We start from the raw sequence: 22820 nt of genomic DNA, 5'->3' as shown, positions 1-22820 counted from the left end.
AGACTTCACAGACATATTCAGAACATTCCATCCCAAAGCAACGAAATACACATTCTTCTCTAGTGCCCATGGAACATTCTCCAGAATTGATCACATCCTAGGTCACAAATCAGGTCTCAACCGGCACCAAAAGATTGGGATCATTCCCTGCATATTTTCAGACCACAATGCTTTGAAACTAGAACTCAATCACAAGAGGAAAGTCGGAAAGAACTCAAATACATGGAGGCGAAAGAGCATCCTACTAAAGAATGAATGGGTCAACCAGGAAATTAAAGAAGAATTAAAAAATTCATGGAAACCAATGAAAATGAAAACAGAACTGTCCAAAATCTTTGGGATACAGCAAAGGCAGTCCTGAGAGGAAAGTATATAGCAATACAAGCCTTTCTCAAGAAACAAGAAAGGTCTCAAATACACAATCTAACCCTACACCTAAAGGAGCTGGAGATAGAACAGCAAAGAAAGCCTAAACCCAGCAGGAGAAGAGAAATAATAAAGATCAGAGCAGAAATCAATGAACTAGAAACCAAAAGAACAGTAGAACAGATCAACGAAACTAGGAGCTGGTTCTTTGAAAGAATTAACAAGATTGATAAACCCCTGGCCAGACCTATCAAAAAGAAAAGAGAAATGACCCAAATCAACAAAATCATGAATGAAAGAGGAGAGATCACAACCAACACCAAAGAAATACAAACAATTATAAGAACATATTATGAGCAACTCTATGCCAGCAAATTAGATAACCTGGAAGAAATGGGTGCATTCCTAGAGATGTATCAACTACTAAAACTGAACCAGGAAGAAATAGAAAACCTGAACAGACCTATAACCACTAATGAAATTGAAGCAGTCATCAAAAATCTCCCAAGAAACAAAAGCCCAGGGCCAGATGGCTTCCCAGGGGAATTCTATCAGACATTTAAAGAAGAATTAATACCTATTCTCCTGAAACTGTTCCAAAAAATAGAAATGGAAGGAAAACTTCCAAATTCATTTTATGAGGCCACCATTACCTTGATCCCAAAACCAGACAAAGACCCCATCAAAAAGGAGAATTACAGACCAATATCCTTGATGAACATGGATGCAAAAATCCTCACCAAAATCCTAGCCAATAGGATTCAACAGTACATTAAAAGGATTATTCACCACGACCAAGTGGGATTTATCCCTGGGCTGCAAGGCTGGTTCAACATCCGCAAATCAATCAACGAGATACAATACATTAACAAAAGAAAGAACAAGAATCATATGATCCTCTCAATAGATGCAGAAAAAGCATTTGACAAAGTACAGCATCCTTTCTTGATCAAAACTCTTCAGAGTATAGGGATAGAGGGTACATACCTCAATATCATAAAAGCCATCTACGAAAAACCTACAGCGAATATCATTCTCAATGGGGAAAAGCTGAGAGCTTTTCCCCTAAGGTCAGGAACGAGGCAGGGATGTCCACTCTCACCACTGCTATTCAACATAGTATTAGAAGTCCTAGCCACAGCAATCAGACAACAAAAAGAAATCAAAGGCATCCAAATCGGCAAAGAGGAAGTTAAACTCTCACTCTTTGCAGATGATATGATACTTTATGTGAAAAACCGAAAAGACTCCACCCCAAAACTGCTAGAACTCATACAGGAATTCAGTCAAGTAGCAGGCTATAAAATCAATGCACAGAAATCAGTGGCGTTCCTATACACCAACAACAAGACAGAAGAGAGACAAATCAAGGAGTCGATCCCATTCACAATTGCACCCAAAACCATAAGATACCTAGGAATAAATTTAACCAAAGAGGCAAAGGATCTGTACTCAGAAAACTATAAAATACTCAGGAAAGAAATTGAAGAAGACACAAAGAAATGGAAAAACGTTCCATGCTCATGGATTGGAAGAACCAACATTGTGAAGATGTCAATGCTACCTAGAGCAATCTACACATTCAATGCAATCCCCATCAAAATACCATCCACGTTTTTCAAAGAATTGGAACAAATAATCCTCAAATTTGTATGGAACCAGAAGAGACCCAGAATAGCCAGAGGAATACTGAAAAAGAAAAGCAAAGCTGCTGGCATCACAATTCCGGACTTCCAGCTCTATTACAAAGCTGTCATCATCAAGACAGTATGGTACTGGCACAAAAACAGACACATAGATCAATGGAACAGAATTGAGAGTCCAGAAATGGACCCTCAACTCTATGGTCAACTTATCTTTGACAAAGCAGGAAAGAATGTCCAGTGGAAAAAAGACAGTCTCTTCAACAAATGGTGTTGGGAAAATTGGACAGCCACATGCAGAAGAATGAAACTGGACCATTTCCTTACACCACACACAAAAATAGACTCCAAATGGTTGAAAGACCTAAACGTGAGACAGGAGTCCATCCAAATCCTAAAGGAGAACACAGGTAGCAACCTCTTGGACCTCAGCCGCAGCAACTTCTTCCTAGAAACATCACCAAAGGCACAGGAAGCCAGGGCAAAAATGAACTATTGGGATTTCATCAAGATAAAAAGCTTTTGCACAGCAAAAGAAACAGTCCACAAAACCAAAAGACAACCGACAGAATGGGAGAAAATATTTGCAAATGACATATCAGATAAAGGGCTAGTATCCAAAATCTATAAAGAACTTATCAAACTCAACACCCAAAGAACAAATAATCCAATCAAGAAATGGGCAGAAGACATGAACAGACATTTTTCCAAAGAAGACATCCAAATGGCCAACAGACACATGAAAAAGTGCTCAACATCGCTCGGCATCAGAGAAATCCAAATCAAAACCTCAATGAGATACCACCTCACACCCGTCAGAATGGCTAAAATTAACAAGTCAGGGAATGACAGATGTTGGCGGGGATGTGGAGAAAGGGGAACCCTCCTACACTGTTGGTGGGAATGCAAGCTGGTGCAACCACTCTGGAAAACAGTATGGAGGTTCCTCAAACAGTTGAAATTAGAGCTACCATTCGATCCAGCAATTGCACTACTGGGTATTTACCCCAAAGATACAAATGTAGGGACCCGAAGGGGTACGTGCACCCCAATGTTTATAGCAGCAGTGTCCACAATAGCCAAACTGTGGAAAGAGCCAAGATGTCCATCCACAGATGAATGGATAAAGAAGAGGTGGTATATATACACAATGGAATATTATGCAGCCATCAAAAGGAATGAGATCTTGCCATTTGCAACGACGTGGATGGAACTGGAGGGTGTTATGCTGAGTGAAATAAGTCAATCAGAGAAAGACATGTATCATATGACCTCACTGATATGAGGAATTCTTAATCTCAGGAACAAACTGAGGGTTGCTGGAGTGGTCGGGGGTGGGAGGGATGGGGTGGCTCGGTGATGGACATTGGGGAGGGTATGTGCTATGGTGAGCACTGTGAATTGTGTAAGACTGTTGAATCACAGATCTGTACCTCTGAAACAAATAACGCAACATATTTTAAGAAAAAAGAAAAAGAAGAAGATAGCAGGAGAGGAAGAATGAAGGGGAGTAAGTCAGAGGGGGAGACGAACCAGGAGAGATGATGGACTCTGAAAAACAAACTGAGGTTTCTGGAGGGGAGGAGGGTGGGGGGATGGGTTAGCCTGGTGATGGGTATTGAGGAGGGCACATTCTGCATGGAGCACTGGGTGTTATGAACAAACAATGAATCATGGAACAGTACACCAAAACAAATTATGTAATATATGGTGATTAACATAACAATAAAAAAATCTAAAAAAAAAAAAAGGTCAGGGTTCACAGACAATATTTCTAGGATGAGAGAAGCAAAGACAGACTAGCTAAGACTCCAATTCCAGTCCATTCCATTCAACATACAATTCCCAAGACCTTGTATACTCCATACCTAATGCTTGGCCCTGGGGATACAAAGGTAAATGAGACCCTCTCCCTGTCCTTGTAAAGCTCATGCTCTGGAGAGAGAGAGAGAGACAGAAAGAGAGAGAACATTAAGAACAATTAATTCCAATCCAATTTGATAAGGGCTGCCAGAGAGTTATAAACAAGGCACCAAAAATACGAAACCAGTGCTTCCACAGAAGTTAAAGAAAGACTTTTGGAGGGAGTATATTGATTAGGGACATGCTAGGTGCTCTAATTAATAGACCCCAGCTATATAATAGCTCAAAGTAAGCTTATGTTGGATCATATAATCGTTATCAGTGAGTGAATGGGTCAGTTGGTTGACTCTCCACCTCCTTGTCAGCAGGCAGAAGGGGAAAAAACACCCAGATAAGCTAACTCAGGAGATTTTTATGAACCATGCCTGGAAACGCTAGTGTCTCTAGGAAGCGATATTATATTCCATGTCTAGAACTAAGACATATGACAATGCCTACCTACCCAGGAGGCTGAGAAATGTAAAGGAGTTGTGTGACCATGAAGAGGAGAGCATGCATTTTTGCAAACAGCTAGCCGTATGTGAAAAGAATTTTGTAGGACAAGAAAGAGTTCATTAGTTAGAAGGACTGAAGGTGCACTCTGATTATATACAGAAATATTCCAAATTCCCAAGCAAAATTGAACATACCATACATCCCTTCTCAACTACCTACCACCCACCCTTGCCACTTCTGAAAAGTTTGTTTTCATAACTGTCTCCAAACATACTCTAGAGAAAGGAGGAAAATAAAGACTTATTTATGTGCCCCTGGTGTTACATGCATTTATATAAGGATAAATAATTGCGTGGCCGTAGTTTTGCCATGCTATAGTGTATGTTAAGGGCAATCAATCTTTTCTAAGGCTAAAGAATCAGAAAAATTTGGAAACATTTATGCCTTCTTCCATGCAGAGACAAACTAATTCAACTTACTGATTCAATAAGGGTCCATCCAGGAGAACAAAAGTGCCAAGTAAATTAAATAGAGGGACATTAATACAGGGAATTAGTTACAAGGATGCTGGAAGAGATGAAAGAACAAAAGGGAAGGTGAAAAATGAAATTAAAAACTCTAGGAGGCCACTTCCATCCTGAGGGCTGGAGGGAAAATGGCAGGGAAGGGGGGATGCCCTACCAGAGCAGAAGCCAGAACAAAACACTGGAAGCTTGAATCATAGTGATTCTGGCAGGAACTGAGCCCAAGGAGGGAGATCTTGGTGGGAGGCAAGGTACTAGAGCCACAAAGAGATATTAACCACGGCAGAGAGAGGGAGAGATACCCTGGCCCCCATCTCTGCCCTCTCTTCAGTCAACCCCTAGGTATTCCTACTGGCTCTTCTGACACCTCTGTTTTTAAGGATCTGGCTTCACATGACACAGAGCAAGGGAAGAGCAGGGAATGGATCTGAAAGGAAACAAGCGACTGGCCCCTTGCCTTAATTGTATTCAAAACAGCTAATCTTCCATTTAAGTCAATGAAGAGTAATTTTTATTCCCTGCTTTGAGGGTTATAATGACACTGTTTTGTTGTCGTTCTTGTTGTTTGCTGAAGTGCTGGAAGCTTTAGCAAGCTAGGTTAGTAGAAAAATAGAACACGGAATTTTTTTCTTTACAGACTCTGCAGTTAGGACAAGGATAGAACGTCAAGCTTTGGAAGCAAAATAACCATTTGATTTCTTCACTCCGTATCTGAAGGATCTAGCTGATGTAATTTAAAAATAAAAATAGATTGGCTTATATTTCCGTATTCCTTTATGACAATGGATTGAACAATTCTGGATGTCTCAAAACATTTTCACAATCATTTTATTGTCAGATACTCACTATCCCTTTGAAAATTAGGAGATCCAGAAAAGATACCCTTTTTACAGGAGAGGGAGAAGGCTTAGGGAGAGTAAGTGCCTTGCACAAGGTCTCAGTTTTGGACGATGACATATCAAGAATGAGATCGGGGGCGCCTGGGTGGCTCAGTTGGTTAAGCAACTGCCTTCGGCTCAGGTCATGATCCTGGAGTCCCGGGATCGAGTCCGGCATCGAGTCCCGCATCGGGCTCCCTGCTCGGCGGGGAGTCCGCTTCTCCCTCTGACCCGCCCCCCTCTCGTGCTCTCTCTCTCCCTCTCATTCTCTCTCTCAAATAAATAAATAAAATCTTTAAAAAAAAATGAGATCGGTTAACATTAAAAAATAAAGTTGTCGGTTAGCAAAAATGGGTTTATTCAAGAATAGCAGAGAATTGCAATTTGACAAAGCAAGCTACAGGCGAGTTGGGTAAACAAAAGAAAAGAAGAGGAGGCAGCAAAGAGGGGCTGCTGTAAAGAAAAGGCCCATTGGAATTAAGTGAGCTGTGACTATCTCTCATTGGCTGGGCTATTGCTGGGGAAGAAGGAAAACCTTTCTTTCTCCTGCTGGGATAGTCAAGTAGTGGTTATTTGCAAGTGTTTGCTTGCAAAATAAGTCTTCCTGTTAAGTCCGCCAATTTGACCAGGAGTGCTAGGGTGTGAGAGCTCCCCCTGCTGGCTTCCTAACTCTACTTTAGTGAGGTTTTCCTTGATTAATGTTCACAGATCCCAGCTCTCTGATTTTGAATACTTGCACTCTTTGCACTAAACTGGTGGCTGGGGCCCTATGAAGGACTTCCCTATTTTTCTCAGATCATTTTTATCCACATTTAGTAAGCACCCTCTTCTCTTGATACTCTGGGAAAACCTAACAACTAATGGCTTTCAGGATTCTTAAGCCCTCTCACCCCAGGACCATTGAATTGATAATGGAACTAGATACGCTCCCAAACAGACCCTGTATTAGTTTCCTAATTAGGGTTGTTGTACAACTGGGTGGCTAAAAATAACAGAAATTTATTGTTTCACTGGTTTAGAGGCTAGAAGGCTGAAATCAAGATGTTGGCAAGATCATGCCCCCACTAAAGCTTGCACATAAGAATTCTTCCTCGCTTCTTGTAGCTTCTTGCAGTTGCAGGAAATCCCTGGAATTCCTGGGCTTATAGCTGCAACATCCAATCTCTGCCTCCATCTTCTCTTGTCCTCCCTTGTGCGTCTTTTTCTGTATGTCCAAATTTCTCTCTTCTTATAAGGACACCGGCTTTATTGAATTTACAACCCACCCTAATTCAATATAACTTTACTGTATCCGCAAAACCTTTATTTCTAACTCAGGTTCCATTCACAAGTTCTGAGCAGACATAAATTTTGGAGAGGCATTATTTAATTCAGTGCAAAACCTAAGTAGCAGCAATTTATATTCCAAAAATCCATTAAGGGCAAAGTAGGCTTGAGCTAGTTTTAAATATTAGTGTTCTATTCTTGAGGTCTTATTCCTAAGCCTTCAGAAGACTTCATTTGAAGTATTTTAGGATAAAATATACTAAGCTCTAGAGATACCGCTGCAGATACCCAGGAGCACTAAATTTGGGGTGAGATAAACTTGAATTTGATTTTTAGCTTGGCTACCCCCTGGTTCTCTATCTGGTTTTTTTTTTTTTAATCTGAAAAAACAGGAACCTTATTAATTGCACTGTCAATATTACAGGTATATTTACATCATAAAAAAGAGTTAGGGTTATCCAAGATATGGAAGCAACCCAAATGTCTATCAACTGATGGATGGATAAAGAAGATGTGGGACAGAATTATGGTCTTCCTGGCATGATGGAAAGCAGCCATCATTCATTACTTTCAAAGATAAAATAATTGAGATTAAAGGCAAATAAGAGAGAGGCTTCTGTCTGGGCCCCTTCAAACGTCAGGAAATCCTGAAATAATAAAAAAATAAATAAATGTAAATTTTGACATGCCTACCAAACCTTTGCCATGCCTACCAAAACCTTGTGGGGAGACACAATAAACAAAAGAGATGAAAATGGACCTATTCTGGGTGAAGCAGTTGTCGTGAGACAAAGCCACCCTGACTTACCTCCACCCCCTCCCCCATCCCTCTAGACAGCTCCCAGGCAGCTCTTCACAAGTGTCAGGGCTCAACTTAGCACATTTCAAATATCACCGGATAAAAAGACAGTATAGATATTATAGTTTCATCCATTACTAAAATTTTGATTAAAGACTTTGATATCACAGTCTTAGGAATGCAGAAATTCTCAGGTTCACATATATGCTCAGCGGGCTTTGGCCCCTCGTAATAAAGAAGCTATTTCTGGACTCTAGTCTGTTCTGTCCATGAGTATGTCTACCTTGATGCCAATATCACACGTTACGATGTAATTACAAATGGAACTGTTTACTTAATTTCATTTTGGATTGTTGATTATAAGAGTATAGAAAAAAAACAGATTTTTGTCAATGTTCTATCCTGCAACTTTGCTGAAATAATTTATTAGCGCAAATGTGTTTTTTTATGGCTTCTTAGGATTTTCTATATAGAAGACCATATCACATGGGAAAATATAATTTTACTACTTTCTTTCCATTTTAGTTGCTGTTTCTTTTTTTTCTTTTTCTTTCTTTCTTTCTTTCTTTCTTTCTTTCTTTCTTTCTTTCTTTCTTTTTCTTTTTTTTTTTTTTTTGTCTTGCCTAATTTCTCTGGCTAGAACCTCCATACGATGTTGAATAGATACCACAAAAGCAGTCACCTTTGTCTTGTTCCTGAACTTAGGGGAAGAAAAATGTCCAGTATTTTAGCACTGAATATGGTATTACTTGTGAGTTTTCCATCAATACCTTTTATCATGTGGAATAAGTTGTATTCTATTTCTAGTTTGTTCAGTGTTTTTATCATGAAAGGGTGTTATATTTTGTCACATGCTCTTTATTCATGCATCGAGATGAGTGTGTGTGTGTGTTTCATCATTCTATTAATGTGGTTTACTACAGTGAATGATTTCTTATTACAACTCTTACGTTTCTGGAATAAATCCCACTTAGTCACGATGTCTAATCCTCTTAATCTGCTGCTGGATTTGTTTTAACAGTATTTTGTTGGGGAGTTTAAAATCTTTTTCTTTCTAAGTGGAATGAAGTTATAATTATATTGTGATGCAACTAATATTTCTTAAATGACATTGTGTCATCCAGCAAATCTTAATCACAGCTCATTTAGAAAAATTCCAGTGTCTATCTGAACTTTAGAGTGATGCCTCCATATATTGCTTTGAAAGGAATAATGTAGATTTTTATTCTCCAAATTTAATTTCTCCAAAATTAGCCTGAGATCTATAGTTTGCTTTGTCCAGATGCAGGTGATTTCGTAGAAAATGTACTATTTCCCTTTGAAATTAAAATTCCAGCTTTGCCCATTTTAAAGTCTTAAAGATTGTCAATTAAGAACTCTGAGATTGTTTGAAGGTCATCCTCATGAATTACAGTCTTGTAGACTTAGGTTCTGGAGTCAGACAGGCCTGGATGTCAATCAAGACCCCAACACAGTACTTGAGGGTTTTTAGACAAGTTATTTAACATCTCTGTGCACCTCTTCCCTCATTGTTAGTCATATTATAACAATGATATCTACTTAACAGCATTCTGGAAGCATTAAATGAGAAAATGCGGGTAAGCCACTTCAAATCATGACTGGCACACACTGAATGCTCAATTAATGATGGCTTTTATAATTATCCTATTGGATTCCAGATAATCTACTTCTCTATCCCCACTTAGGTTTAAGGGAGAATTGGTTACTTACTGAATAACATATGTTGGTAAATTTTCTGGAGGTATCTCTGAGAAGATATTAAATGGTAGAAAGAAAGGAATAAAAGAGTGGGCGAAACAATGACACAGGAAATAATACTGCCACTTTCCCCAGAAATATGTGATGTGACAGTAGGCTATGAAGTCAAAGTAGCCAGCCCAAAAGCTTCTTCTGGAATTAAGAGGAGTGAAGTTGGAGAGAAATAGAGGCATCGCCACATGAGGCAAAACATGTGGGCTACCTTAATTTTCCCCATGAAAAATTTAGTCCACATTAAATCAACCCTGTCCATTCGCAAATCAGCACACAATTCTGAAAGTGGCCACTTAAAGAGCTATTTTGTAAGTGTGATAGATTTTATTCTGTTAAAAACAATTATATCCCTTTACCTATGGTGCCCTCTTTCTGGGAGAATTTTTCTTTTCATTCCACTGACATCAGGTTTGCCGATGTCTCTGGTTTTATCCAATGAAATGTGTGAATGGATGGGACATGTGACTTCTCAGCAAACATTTAAGAACCATTGAGTGGTTGTACCATCTCTCTAACTTTCTCTGTATAAGACTTGTCCAAACAGAAGCTGTGCCTTCAGCCCCGGTCTGAGATGAAAACAATATGGAGCAGAGCTTGTCTATCGACTTGAAGCAGACAAAGAAGCCTAGAAAGAAACGAGCCTTTCTTATTGTAAGCCATGTCGATATTGGGGTTAATTATTGCTGCGGTATGACTTTGCCTAAGGAAAAAAAAAAATGTCCTTCCAAAACAGCTAAAAAGTCATCTACAACAAGAGGATATTTTTTAGTGATGCAACTACATGATTTACATGATTAGAACAAACCACTATATTTACCTTTAAGTGTGCTATAAGACATCCTCTTAATTTTTTTTAACTGCCGAACTCTGATTCTACAACTCATATGGGAATGCAAAGGACAGAGAACACACAAAATAACCGATAAAGAACAAAGCCTGAGGATTTAATCTCCCAGATTTTAATACTTGCCATAAAGCCAGAGTAATCAGGATAGTCTGATTTTTTTTTCTTAAGATAGACATATCAATGGCACAGAGTAGGACATCCAGAATTAGACTTACACATATTTAGTCATTTGATTTTTAAGAAAAAAGTGCAAAGGAAATTCAATGGAGGAAAGATAGTCTTATCAACAAGTCATACTAGAACAGCTGAGTGTTCACTTGCAAAAATACGAACTTCAACTCATGCCTTGAATCCACGCCTTTGTAAATGTGCGAAAATAAGTCAATATTGATGATAGATTGAAACCCAGAACTATAACATGTCTAGAAAAAAATGGAAACAAAATTTATCACCAAAGATTTCTTATATATGACTCTAAAAGCATAATCTATAAAAGGTAAAAAAAAGTTACAAATTTGTATTTTACCAGAAGTTAGGAATTTCTCTTCAGAAGATACTGTTAAGAGAATAAAAACGTACGTCATGGACTGGGGGAAAGTAATTTCATATCAGATATCAGACAAAGAATTTATATCCAGAATATACAAATAACAGACAAATTAAATAAGAAAACAAACAATGTCCTAAAAGGATGGTGAAATACTTGAACAGACATTTTACCACAGAAAATATATGAGATTCTCAATATCACTAATCATAAAGGTAATGAAAATTGAAACTACAAGATGCCACTGGAAACTTCCAGAACATCTAAAATGAAAAGAGTGATCATATCAAGGGTTGGTGAGGATGTAGAGCAACTGTAATCTTCATACACGGCTGGCAGAAATGTAAACAGTTCAACCGCTTTGGAAAATAGTTGGGAAGTTTCTTAAGAAGCTAAACATACACTTAACCATATGATCCAGCCATCCCATTTCCATACATTTACCCAGAAGGAATTAAAACATACGTCCATACAAACACTTGTACCTACATGTTCATTGAATTTTTATTTATAATAGCCATAAAACGCAATACTACACAGCAGTAGGAAGCAATGGACTATTGATGGTTAGCAACATAATCATTCTAAGTGAAAAATTATACCCTTATTTTAAGGATTCTTAAGGAGGGTTTTCCTATGGAGGTAACATTTAAGTTTTTTCTAAAAAATCATTTTTTCTACATACTTGAAAATGACCCTCTTGAGCTCGACCAATAACAATAATATAAACACAAATAAATAGATAAATAAAATCAAAACATCCATTATTCCAAAGTCTATTAAAATTTAACCTCCATTTGGGAGAAGTATCTTTATACCCTAAACAGAATGAAAAGAAAAGCATCTGATTGCTCAGTTTCAGATCACTGTCCCCTGCCTTTTACTAACTCCAGTGTTGCCAAGTAGCTGCCTCCTACCTGATGGTTTCTACCACCTGACAGTTTAGAAAGCAGCAAAAAGAAAAAAGTCCCCTCAGAGGAACTATCTTTTCCTTGGAACCAAGAATCCCAGTGCAGCCTGCTACCTGGTCACACCCGCTGGAAGGTCGGAGGGGGCGTTCGTAAGAAGGCACTCAGAAACGACCGAGACCTTCATTATGGTTTAAAATAGCACCTCCCCATTCGAGGGAAGCATTAACTGCACAGGTATGTGTTGGCATCCTGCTGTGTGCCACGCATTGGGCAGGGTTTTCAGGATGAAGAACAATGAGAGAGGGCGAGTTCTAAGGTTGGGATTTATGCATCTTTTAGAAAAAGTAGAAAAATTAGAAAATTTCCTTAAGAGTCAAGTCATTCTGCCCGTCTGAGAGCAAAAGGAGTGGCATTTGTCTATGGAAATAAAGGCCAAAAGAATGCATGCAATGTGCACCAGTGAAGCGGCTGGAAAGAAACAGGATTCTAAGGCTCACGTGGGGTCTGGCTGAGGGAGTGGTTTTCTCCTCTGAAACTGCTTCAATTCCCTCTTTGTTGAAAGCACACCAACCTTTGTCTCTGAGTTCTGGAGAGCCCATTTCCCTCTGCATCTATTTACTCTCTCCTCTGCCGCCCACCCGGCATTCTCCTTTACTTACAGGAGTCCTAAAGACCCGAAACGGCAGCAAGCTGATTAAAAATTAATAAGAGCCTCAGAGGGAAAGTACCAAGAGGCGGTTGGCTCTGTGATCGGCAATTTTTTGAGATTCTTTAAATACCCAATTATTTTCAGGACACCTATGGAACAGAAACCACAGGACATGGGAAATAGCTTTTGGGGCCAGAGGGAGTATATTTTTCAACAAATTCTTTTAACTTGGAGAAGAGAAGAATTATGTTTACAGTACTACTCATCATTAGCACCCCCTTGCCCCCCTCAAATCTGAGGTTTTTTCTTTCCTCTTTATAGCTTCAGGTGACTGGCCCCACAGCAGTGGGAAGAATTTATTTTCAGTATAAACCTAATTATTCTACAGTGGCTCTTAATTTGACCAGGAAGTAACAATGCTATGTAGAAGAAAAAAAAGATAGATAACAACAAAGACAAAAAAAAAAAAAAATGGCAGTGAATGAATTAAAATCAGGTCTGGGAATACTTGGTGATATATATTACATCCGATTTCAACCAGGAAGAAAATATAAACCTGGTATGTCAAGGAATTGAGAAGCACAGGTTTATGTTACTCTGTTTCTTCGGATGAGAAACAGTTTCTTAAAGAGGCTAATGAACGCACCAAACCAAAACATGGCCTCTAAATCCTGTAAAAATGAATCTGTAGGAAATCTTATCTCTACCACTCTCATTCCACCATGTCTTCCAACCTATATTGTGGTTAGTAAAATATTTATGTGTTGCACTTCAAAAACCTATTTTTTATGGTGCTCAAACAGGAAGGATTGCATCTGATGACCACATTTTCATTTAGCCATGGGAAGGAACAAATTGCAGTTGAATTACAAACATGGAAACAAATCAGGCAGGGTGCAAATGATTTGTTTACCCAGAGACAAGGCTGTCAGGAAGCTGTGCTGTGATATGGCTCAGAGGCAAATCTGTGTTATCATTACCTTCCAACAGGTTGTCAAAAATCAGCAGGCCAAGAGGGAGTTTTCTACCAAGACAGTTAAGATAAAACAAAGGGCTTTTTTTTATTTTTAATGTAGTGTTAATGGAATGCTGAATTATTAGCATTACAGGGGAAAAAATGTAAATTTTGATACCTAGTAGAGTCGGTCAGACTGTGAGTTTTTTATCATGTGTGTGTTACTTTTCAGTCAAATTGAATGTTCTCTTCCAACCACTAACTGTTAACTTTAAAAAGGTAGAAAGCTCAGGAGATCTGAATTGTATTTTCAAGAATTGTGTTGTAGGTCTTCCTGTAAATCACCCAGCTGTCTGGAACGAGAGCTTTGCACTCTCCTGCTGTGGGGATTTTCTTCCCCACAATCTTTTCTGATTATGGGTATGTTCTTACATGCCACAATTATAAAGTGGTTGGTGAAATTACTTAGAAGAGCAAAACTTGGGAATAAGGGAAATTATCTACAAAATAATATACCACTTAACATTTATTGACCATTTATCAAGAGCTTCTGTAGGGAAAAATGACTTGGTACTCTGATGGGCTATGATTTATATAACTCAGACTTCTTGTTTCTCTGGTTATTTTTATTTATTTATTTATTTTTTTACTGGAAACACTCTATGTATTTTTCTGTTCATTTGTCTTTGTCTCTTTTTCTATACATTTATTTTCTCCCTCTTTCTAAAAAAAAAAAAAAAAGAATTTGAAAAGATTAACCACAGTATACTTCTCCTCCCGGGACAAAAACAAAGCAAATTTATTAGTGAGAAGATATTACCAAAAGGTGATTATATATCACTCTATGGCTCAAAAAATGTCACTGGCTCCCTGTTGCCTACTGAATAAAGTTGAAATGCTTTCAGCATAGGGTTCAAGGAACTTCATGGTCTTTCTTCAACCAGCATGATAGAAAACACAGGAAGTCTTAGAAGTCTGAATTCCACAACTGGTTGGTTGGATCAGGTTTAGCGATATACTTAGTCTTTCTGTATCTAGGAAATAGAGCACAAAGTTTCCACGAAGTGTATTTCTTTTTTTTAAATAATTTTTATTGTTATGTGAATCACCATACATTACCTCATTAGTTTGTGATGTAGTGTTCCATGATTCATTGTTTGTGCATAACACCCAGTGCTCCACGCAGAATGTGCCCTCTTTAATACCCATCACCAGGCTAACCCATCCCCCCACGCCCCTCCCCTCTAGAACCCTCAGTTTGTTTTTCAGAGTCCATCCTCTCTCATGGTTCGTCTCCCCCTCCGACTTACTCCCCTTCATTCTTCCCCTCCTGCTATCTTCTTCTTCTTCTTTTTTTCCTTAACATATATTGCATTATTTGTTTCAGAAGCCACGATCTGTATTTCTGATTGCGACATCAGTTCCAAAGTAGTAACCTGATCTTCTGGCTTTTGTTGCTCTTGTGATTGATCCTTGTTTGTCTTAGTTGTGTTTTTCCAGGTTATGAGAAAGGCCTGATTTGCCCTTCTTGGGGGGATCTAAGCTCCTAGCATGCTTCCTAGTATGCAATCAAAATTTGTGGAGTCTACTGTTAAATCCCGCCTCATTTTTGGGTTCTCCCACTTTTCTCTCTGGGGTCACAAACCCTACTCCCTCTTCTTTCAGGGTCTGTCTTCTCCAGTATGCTAAAGTCCGACAAGGAATTTAAATATAGAGGAAAGGCAACAAGCACATGGGTGCAGACCCATCCTCAGCACAGCACTGCTCCCAAACTGAGATCGAGCTTCCACATTCAGAACTCTGGTGACAGCATTTTGAAGTCAGCAGGTGTCTAAGGGATGTCATTGGCTGGCTAGAGGTTTGAGTGTCTGTATTTATTCTATTACTGGGTGAAAAAAAGTATGTTACAACCAACTTGATGAAATAAAAGTGACCTGATGTAGGTTGGCACTTAGAATCATGATGTTGAAGTCTTTCTAATCCCAGTCTGGAATAGAAGAAATGAAGAAATGTGTGTATGTGTGTGTGTGCAAGAGCACATGTGCGCATGTATGTGAATATGCCAGGAAACTTGTAGGCAATGCGAAGTTTCCTTAGTAGTCTTCTGAGCTTAGGACTCAGTGTGTGTGTGTTTTCTGTGACTTTAGAGTTTGGTTATTACTAATTCCTAACATCAGATCTTCTCATTTTCAAACTTAAGTGTGATAACACATTAGAGACAAATGAAAATGCTTGGAGCATTATCTGTTATTTCTATTTATTGCACACCTGTCACCACCCACTTGTGTGGTGTAAGTTCTGCCACAGTAGTTTTAAACAAGAACAGCCTAGGAATGGAATGAAATAAAAGTTGGCTCGTCACTTTCAAGAAAAACTTCTAATTATAATCTAAACTAGCTCAGATAGCATCAATCAAATTATTTGTGGGAATAGTTAGTTAATATTTTTGGGTCCTAGCTGTGATCATGATTATTATGTGACTCTGGCCCACCTAGGATCTAAGATACTCAGTTTTAAGGAGAACTCTGAATTTGAGTAGATCAGAATTGCTTTAGACACTGATTTTATGTGTAAAGTTCTCACCAATCTCAGATGGAAGAAATGCAGAAAAGCATCATTTCTGAGAATTGATGGGTGTGACCTTGGCAGTGTTAGATGGACAGGAGTAAAACTAGAGTCTAAGAAAGGGTCCTTTGGTTCAAGACAAGAAAAGACAGAGAGCAAAGCCAAGTTGAGGCAAGTGATCAATGACAATATTGCAGGCTCCTCAAAAGAACTAGAGGAGATGGTCTAAAAAACAGGGATGACTACAGGGGGAGACACCTACAGACATCAAGAGAGTCAAGAGGGGCGATGAATCAGTTTGAACTCTATCTGTCCACGCATCAGTTGGCACCTGGTATGGGAAGACCATAACATAAGATTCAGCAGTTGGCTAGGAACTCCCATTGTCTCTCATCCCATTAGGAAGACTGCCCTCTAAGGAGTGGTCAGAGGGGCATTTGCTTGCTAGTAAACCCACCAACAATGATGTCACAAATGACAGGACCAAGGATATGGTCTTTTATCCGGAATGTGAAAAAATAATTGGGCACAGAGCATTAAAGGTTGAAGCGATCTCAGATAAGATGTGTGAGACCTAAAAAAGGGAAAATGATTTGCCCAAGGTCAAGTAGCTAGTTAATTGCAAGAATACTAATTTACTGGCTCCAACTTCCTTGTTATTGCCAAGATTGTAGCACAGCTGCTTTTATTTCCTTGTGTTTATTTCTCGGGAGAAGACAGCATAAGACATGAAAATGGCACATTTCTGATCAGAGAAGGAGATTTCTAAAAAATAGACAAGTTTCTTTCTTTTTGTTCCTTTTTTGTTTGTTTGGCTCGTTGGTTGGTTTGGTTTGATTTGGTTCTTTAGTCTGCTCTTTCATTTGGTGGTAGTGGCTTTAGTGATTTCTTCAATGCTGCTTTTTAAATGCTTATGAGTGTGTGTGTGTCTATGTGTATGCATGGATGTGTTAAAGGAGGACTTATAACTCTCATTAGTGATATGACACCAAAAGCACAGGCAACAAAAGTAAATCAGAGAAGCAGGACTATATAAAATAAAAGTGTCTTTGCATCAAAGGGCACAATCAACAGAGTGAAAAGGCAACCTATGGAATGGAAGAAAATATTTGCAAATCATATATATGATTAGGGGTTAATATCAAGAATATATAAAGAATAGCAAGAAAACAAATAACCCAACTTTTAAAAATGGGCAAAAGGCTTGAAGAAATGTTTCTCCAAAGATGATATGCAAATGGCCAACTAGCATATGAAAAGATGCTCAAACACTAATTACTGGGAAAATACAAATCAAAATCACAGTGAGATATTATACACCCATCAGGATAGCTATTTTCAAAACAAACAAACAAACAAACAAACCCAGAAACTAACAAGTGTTGGCAGGGATGTGGAAGAAAAATAGAACCACTGTGCACTATTGGTGGAAATGTAAAATAGTACAACCACTATAAAAAACAGTACCAAAGTTCCTCAAATAATTAAAAATAGAATTACCATGTGATCTAGCATTTCCACTTCTGGTTATATAGCCTAAAGAATTGAAAGCAGAGTCTCAACGACGTATTTATACATTCACGTTCACAGCAGCACTTCACAATAGCCAAAAGTTGGAAACAACTCAATGTCCATGGATGAATGAATGGTTAAACAATTTGTAGTATATACATGCAGTGGGATATTATTCAGCTGTAAAAATGCTGTGTCGGAGGAAATTCTGACATAAGCTACAACATGGATGAACCTTAAGGACATTAGGCTCAGTGAAATATGTCAGTGGCAGACAAAAACTGTGGGATTCCGCTTAGAGGAGGCATCTGGAGTAGTCAAACTCCCACAAACAGAAAGCAGAAGGGTGGTTGCTAGGTGCTAAAACCAAGGGGGAAACAGAGAATTATTCAATGAGTACAGAGTCAGTGTTGCAAGATGAAAAAGTCCTGGAGATCTGTTGCACAGTAACATGACATTCTAAACACTACTGAACTGTATAGTTAATAATGGTAAGATGGGAAATTTCATATCTATTTGACCACAATTAAAAAACAAAGAACTTGATTGGAATTAGAGGGGGAAAGAAGAAGAAAGCTGGGAAGGGAATATATATTGAGCACTTGCCATGTATATTTCTTTGCCAGAAACGGCTAAAACACTGTCCTCTTTGATAGTCACAAAAATCTTGTGCAGTTGATGTATTATCACCATTTCCCAAATAAGAAAACTGAAGCCCTTAAAGGCTAAGACTTTCCAAAGATTATCATGTTAAAAATGGCAGGACTAGGATTCAAACCCAGGTCAATTCGACTCCTTTACCCATGTACCCCAGTGAAATCTATGTCCCTGGGGCGCCTGGGTGGCTCAGTCGGTTAAGCGTCTGCCTTCGGCTCAGGTCATGATCCCAGGGTCCTGGGATCGAGTCCCGCATCGGGCTCCCTGCTCAGCAGGGAAACTGCTTCTCCCTCTCCCTCTGCCTACCACTCCCCCTGCTTGTGTGCTCTCTCTCTCTCTCTCTGTCAAATAAATAAAATCTTAAAGAAAAAAAAAAGAAAAGAAATCTATGTCCTTAGCACCTCACACCTTTATTACAACCATTATGTCTTAAACTCTTAGGGAAGATCAGGAGGGTGTATTTGGGTTGGAATTTTAAATAAGGTGGTCACGATAGACCTAATTTAGAAGGTAACTGCATTAGGTAGAAAAATGGCCCTCCACGGATGCCCACCTCCTGATCCCCAGGACCTGTGAATATGTTATATTACATAGCAAAGGGGAATTAAGAATGTTAATCAACTGACCTTAAAATAAGAAGAATATCTTGGGTTTTCCAGGTGAGCACAAAGGTCCTGAAGTAGAAGTGAAGTGAGAGGCAGAAGAAAAAGTCAATTTCAAAGTGAGAAAGACCAGACTGGCCATTGTTGGCTTTGAATATGGCAGGGACTATGAGCTAAGGAATGTAGGCAAGTGTCTAAAAACTGGGAATGATAAGGGACTAGATTCTCCCCTAGAGCCTCCAGAAAAGAATGCAGCCCTGGAGACATTTTGATTTTATCCCAGTGAGACCCACATCAAACTCCTGACTTGCACAAATATAAGATAAGAAATTCGTGTGATTTTAAGCCGCTAAATTTGTGGTAATTTGTTAATAGCAGCCATAGAATATTAATACAGTCACATTTTAATTTCTTTTGTTAACCGGCTTTTTCCTCGGAATTCAGAAAGTTTTCAATTTTTTTAAAAAGGAAGTAGCAATTGCACCCCAAATATGGCAAGGTTTAGGCTGTTGTTTTGTTGATATCTTTCCTAATTGGTCCTCTGCCAAGAGACTAAGGGACTCACCTTGGCCTGGAGAAAACTTGAACACCATCCGTGTAAAGGTGAGAACTGCGTCTAACAAAGACCAGAATCGTGCCTTGGACCCACGCTCACAACTCTTGCGCTGGGCTGGAAACACTTAGGAAAGATCACTGGGAACCTGGGAAAGGAAGCAGATGAAGACATCACTACTTATGTTGATTGATGGGGAGCATCCTGTTTGCCTAGAGGCTTCCAGATGGATACGGAAGGGACCTGTCCTTATTTGCTATATATACTAGACAGTCTTCTAGATGCTGAGTATGCATTATGTCATTTGGTTCCTACAATAACCTTATGTTGTTGGCATTGTTATTCCCTGTGTAACATACCAAGAACATTAAAGCTGTTAATGACTTAATAAAGTAGGTGACAGAGCCAGAATTTAAACCATGAGTTGTTAGATCTCAAACACTAGACTGTTTTTCACTATATTGTTCTTTAACCATTTCTTAGGGAACCTTGGACCATTTCTTTTTTTTTTAAGATTTTATTTATTTATTTGACAGAGAGAGAGAGACAGCGAGAGAGGGAACACAAGCAGGGGGAGTGGGAGAGGGAGAAGCAGGCTTCCCCCTGAGCAGGGAGCCGGATGCGGGGCTGGATCCCAGGACCCCGGGATCATGACTTCAGCCGAAGGCAGATGCTTAACGACTGAGCCACCCAGGCGCCCCACCTTGGACCATTCTGAGAACTGAATTAAATCTGTAGAGTCTCTTCTCAGAAAAATGCACACATAATCACAGACACCTATGCACACAGGGTACAGACATGTTTGTATGTAATTCTCGGGGGCCTTGTTGGCTCCATGAAGCTTACATGCAGGTTAAAAATCTTGCCTCTCAGGACGCCTGGGTGGCTCAGTCAGCTAAGCATCTGCCTTCAGCTCAGGTCATGATCCCGGGGTCCTGGGATCAAGTCTCACGTCTGGCTCCTTGCTCAACGGGGAGCCTGCTTTCCCCCTGCTTGTGTGCTCTCTCTCTGACAAATGAATAAATAAAATCTTTTAAAAAAATCTTGTCTCTCTGCCATTTATTGCTAATCGGAGACAGCATGTTCTAGTGTGTAGGGAGCTATCTATAAGCAAATGCCCACACTGCCATCCCTTGCTCTACCGTTTGCTCTATGTGGGATAGGACATTACTTAGCCCCTCTGTGCCCCATTTTCCTCATTTATAAAGCAGGGATAGTAGTAGAACTGGTCTCCTGGAGTTGTGGTCGGGATTGAAAAAGTTTTTACACAAAAAGCTTTTAGAAGAGTAAGTGCTTAATGGGATCTAATAAATGCTTTCTATTATCATTGATGTTGACTCATGAGCTCTAGACTCAGGCAATACTTTTTCAAGGATAACCTTAGTAGGATGGATAAAGCAGGAAGAGTCCAAAGCATCAATAATTATAATACTTGGAGAAGAAAAATCCGTGTTTCGGTTAATACACCTGCCATCCTTATAGATATGGACCGTTTGAATAGCAGGATCAGGGGAGACTGAGAACGAATGCGTTTTTATCTATCCAAAAGCGTTTTCATGACACTTGTCCCCGGAGAATCAGTATGCCGAGAGAGAGAGTAGACAAAACATCAGAAACTTGTGATTTATAACTTCAGGGAGAAAACATTTCAGAACACCCAGCAATTTATGATGAAAGAACATTACTGAGAAACTCCTTCGGGATGGAACAGGAAGCCTTCAGAAGGCACTTGAGGCATTTCCCTTTATAAGAAAAAGGTAGAGGAGAGAAACTGGTGACACTTTGATCAGCTGGAAAAAAAAAAAGTAGTTTAGCAATCATCATACAGTGTAAACACATCTAACCCTTCAATATGAGCACATTACTAAGTGTCCATCAGTGCTAATAAATTTAAATAAGAGTAACCATGGTGATAAAAGGAGAAATGTGTGAGTATAAGGAAGTCGTGCATTACCTGTTTCCTGTATTTAAATAGTTTATCTAAAACACCTGTACATGTGTTTTAAAAAATAATGTTTTCAGGTTTCTTGGACATTTCGATTGGTTACTTCAGCCAAGGAGTTATTGGAATAGATTTTTTGCCCTAAAGAATTGCCTTAAATTCTCATATTATTTCCTTTCTCTATTTCTTCCTGTATCTTTCTCTCTGTTCCCTCTTTCATTTCTTCATCTATTCAAGCAAACTTGAAACATTTACTCTTATTTAAGAAGGCATTCCATGTGAGTGAGGAGTGCAGCTCTTCACCTGATATGACCCCTTAAGGAAGAGTCATGCCTGCTAAAGTTATAGGTATTTAAATCTGCAAGAATAGATTCATAATGATAACAGAAGTACCCTTTAATTCAGGACTTTATAAAGACAACCAGAGGATTTCTTGGATATGGCTGAAGCCTTACACTTACCCACTTAATAATAAGTGTTTACTATGGGCCCCAGGTGGCCAATTGCTAAAATCCTGGCAAAATAAAAAGATGATAATGCAACTTGCTTGTCTTCAGAGGTTCATAGTTTGGTTGCACAGTTAACACAGTAAAACTGGAACATGAACCTCGGATTTTTGAGAATAAATTTGGGACTATTAAGGATGAAAATAACTTCAATGCAGTATTTGTTTTACAGAACTTTTGGAGGATCCACCAGAGCATTCGTTTCAGAGATCATGGTCTTACTATTTCCACATCAGGGCATCATAAGCATTTGGAATGATTTCTATTGACCAGGTTACACAGATGACATGTTTGGTAAATGAAAGACTTCAAGTAGCCTATGTAACCCAACTGCTTTGCAACAAGTGCTATGCAAAGTTGCATAAAAACCAATAGTCCAGCAACTAGAAATAATTACAAACAGTGAAAATATTTAGTCTAGTACCTCTCCAAGAAACAAAATAAAGCAATGGAAAGAGAAGTTTTGAAAGGGATGGCTACATTCGTGGAAGCCAGCAAAACTATTAAAAATCCCCTTCCCTGTATCACTCCCTTTCCATTTTTCTTTCCCTCTCTCTCTTGTCCTTCCCCCACTCCATGCACCTCAAAAATTTCCATTCTCCCCATGCTGAAACAGCCCCATCTCTCTCCCTAACATTGGCCTCTCTAGCTCAGGTCTTTTGTTTTATTTTGTGTTATCCCTTGCCTTCTGTCCTGATTCTGATATGTTCCTATATAAATAAAGGAGGATCCAGAATTGATCTAGCACGTAATAAGTCTCTCTCCTTTGGGAGAAGTGGGAGCGAGAAGACGGTACATGCTAAGAATTTAATGTCATTCCTTTTATGCTCTTCACACTTGGGTTTTTTAAAAAATGGAGTTAATGTTGCATGCTATATCTTCAGAAAGGTGCTATAAGGCCCAATCTCTGTTTTTCTTTTCTTCCTTCCTTCCTTCCTTCCTTCCTTCCTTCCTTCCTTCCTTCCTT

The 22820-nt window shown here is 39.0% G+C and overlaps 1 long non-coding RNA gene across 1 annotated transcript in view; it reads right to left on the bottom strand.

The window, feature by feature from the left end:
* The window catches only part of LOC112823030 (uncharacterized), a 63910-nt gene that overhangs the window by 10655 nt on the left and 30435 nt on the right, over positions 1 to 22820 (bottom strand). Inside the window, exon 2 of the long non-coding RNA XR_003207904.2 lies at positions 19418 to 19553. This is a non-coding gene — a long non-coding RNA (uncharacterized lncRNA). The remainder of the gene's footprint in view (positions 1 to 19417; positions 19554 to 22820) is intronic.

This window comes from Callorhinus ursinus, unplaced genomic scaffold (genome assembly GCF_003265705.2).
Source record: "Callorhinus ursinus isolate GAN/ISIS: 27379988/994484 unplaced genomic scaffold, GSC_fseal_2.0 scaffold5, whole genome shotgun sequence".
In the NCBI taxonomy this organism is placed as follows: domain Eukaryota; kingdom Metazoa; phylum Chordata; class Mammalia; order Carnivora; family Otariidae; genus Callorhinus; species Callorhinus ursinus.
This window is presented reverse-complemented; position numbering and strand designations above follow the sequence as displayed.